Source organism: Heliangelus exortis, chromosome 7 (assembly GCF_036169615.1).
Source record: "Heliangelus exortis chromosome 7, bHelExo1.hap1, whole genome shotgun sequence".
Classification (NCBI taxonomy): domain Eukaryota; kingdom Metazoa; phylum Chordata; class Aves; order Apodiformes; family Trochilidae; genus Heliangelus; species Heliangelus exortis.
In genome coordinates this window covers 9,985,628-9,987,881 of record NC_092428.1, presented here as the reverse complement: position 1 = coordinate 9,987,881, position 2,254 = coordinate 9,985,628, and positions in this window count along the sequence as shown.

The following is a 2,254-nucleotide window of genomic DNA, read 5'->3' as shown; positions in this document are numbered from 1 at the left end:
CTCCCCTCTTCTGAGCGGCAGGTGGGGGGAGCGCCCTTTCTGCAGACCCCCTCTGCGCTGCGTCTTCGGGCTCCGGCTTATCCTCCGCGGTCCCTCCAAGCGCGGGTCGACTGGGGAGCCCTCCTAAGTACGTAGATCTGTATCTATTTATACATATATATATAGGTCGCACCAGAGAAGCTGCGCGCTGGTGGAGGAGGCTCGAGCAGAAGCGAGGGCGGCTGAGCTGGTGTGGGTGGCCGCCTCTCGGCGTGCTTTCTCGGGTGCAGCGCGGCGTCTGCACCGCCTGGTTCCAGAGAGCCTCTGTCCCTACTATCGCAATGTGTCTGCTGAGAGATTCGGTTCCGGCAGGTCCACTGCTGCTGACAGAATCAGAGAATGGCTAGGGTTGGAAGGGACCTTAAAGATCATCTGTTCCAACCTCCCACCATGGGCAAGGACATCTCCCACTACATCAGGTTGCTCAAGGCCCCATCCAGCCTGGCCTTGGACACTTCCAGGGAGGGAGCATCCACAGCTTCTCTGGACAGCCTGTTCCAGTGTCTCACCACCCTTACAGGAAAGAATTCCTTCCTACTGTCTAACCTAAATCTCCCCTCTTTAAGTTTTAAACCATTGCCACTAGTCTTCTCACTACACACCCATGCAAAAAATAGTGCAAAAAATACCCCCAGAATGGGCATCTCTGAACTATTTGTATCACCAAGTTTACACATTTTCAATATTAAGATTTCTTCATTCCACTTAATTGATGTGAATCCCACTACTGTATGTTCTCTTCTAACAGCATTTTCAGTTTATCTATGTGTAACCTTTTCAATGAAGTCAAAAACTCTACTACCTGCAAAATGCCATTGCTTTGAAACACCCGCTTTTCCTGCAGAGATTCCTTCAGCTCTTGGGTAGAAACCCATTTCTGGGACTTAATAGCTTTCTCCCTTCTTTAAGCCACAGTCTTGCCACCAAGTGGGGTGAAACCTAACTGAATTGTCAATTATGCACAGGATGACAGCAGAAATTTAAAACTCTTGGTGTGGTGACATATTAGACAGCAAAGTGTAAACTCTTTCTCTTGAGTGTCCCCTTACCTTTCTAACACAGAAAGAAAGGAAATGCAAGCAGGACTGTTGACCTCAGATGGATCAGTACCACTGACAAGTGTCAGTGATATTTGAAAGAGATGAAGTCTTGAAGGTAGCAACATTATAACAAGTATTGTTCAAGTGTGCACCAGGCTGGGAAGAAGTATAATTTCCTTATTATATGAGTACATTTGAAAAAAAGTATCATCTGAAGTACAGATAATAAGACAGGAACAGGATAAATGTTGTTCAAAATAGATTCATATTGTAAAAGCTGGTAACATTGTACAGTTTAATACTCACTGTAAAAAAAAAATTTAGTTGCCTAAAATGTCATTTAGAGCAAATTATAACCTGATGCTTCGTGCAAATGTGTTGATATAGTTCATAAAATCAGTCGTTCTTCCTGACAGTTTTTCAATACATTTCTGAAATGTGACTCTGTAAGTGTACCAAGTAGGTTATATGAGATCATACACAGAATTATTTGCTTGTTACTCTTACTGATTCCAACCTGAAAGAAAGATTTTAGTCTCATCTTTTGTTCTGTATCTTAAATTCCCAAACAGTTCACTGGAAGTTAATTCCTTGATTTCTTTCCTTCTCAAAGGTCATATAGAATCATAGAAAGTTAGGGGTTGGAAAGGACCTTGAAAGATCATCTAGTCCAACCCCCATTGCCAGAGCAGAGTCACCTACAGCAGGATACATAGGAACACGTCCAGGTGGGTTTTGAATGTCTCCAGGGAAGGAGACTCCACAACCTCTCTGGGCAGCCTGTGCCAATGCTCTGTCACCCTCACAGTGAAAGAATTTTTCATTATATTTATAAGGAACTGCCTGTACTCCAGTTTATAACCATTGCCCCTTGTCCTGTTGTCAGTCACCCCTGAGAAAAGCTTGACTCCACCCTCCTGGCACTTGTCCCTTACATATTTATAAACAATAATGAGGTCACTCCTCATTCTTCTCCAAGATGAAGAGACCCAGCTCCCTCAGTCTTTCCTCATAAGGGAGGACTCATGGTCATTCTTCCATCCACGAGCACCCCCAGGTCCCTTTCCCCCGTGCTGCTCTCCAACAGCTCAATCCCCAACCTATACTGGTGCCTGGGGTTGTTCTTTCCCAGATGCAAGACTTTACACTTGCCCTTGTTGTAATTCATTGAATTT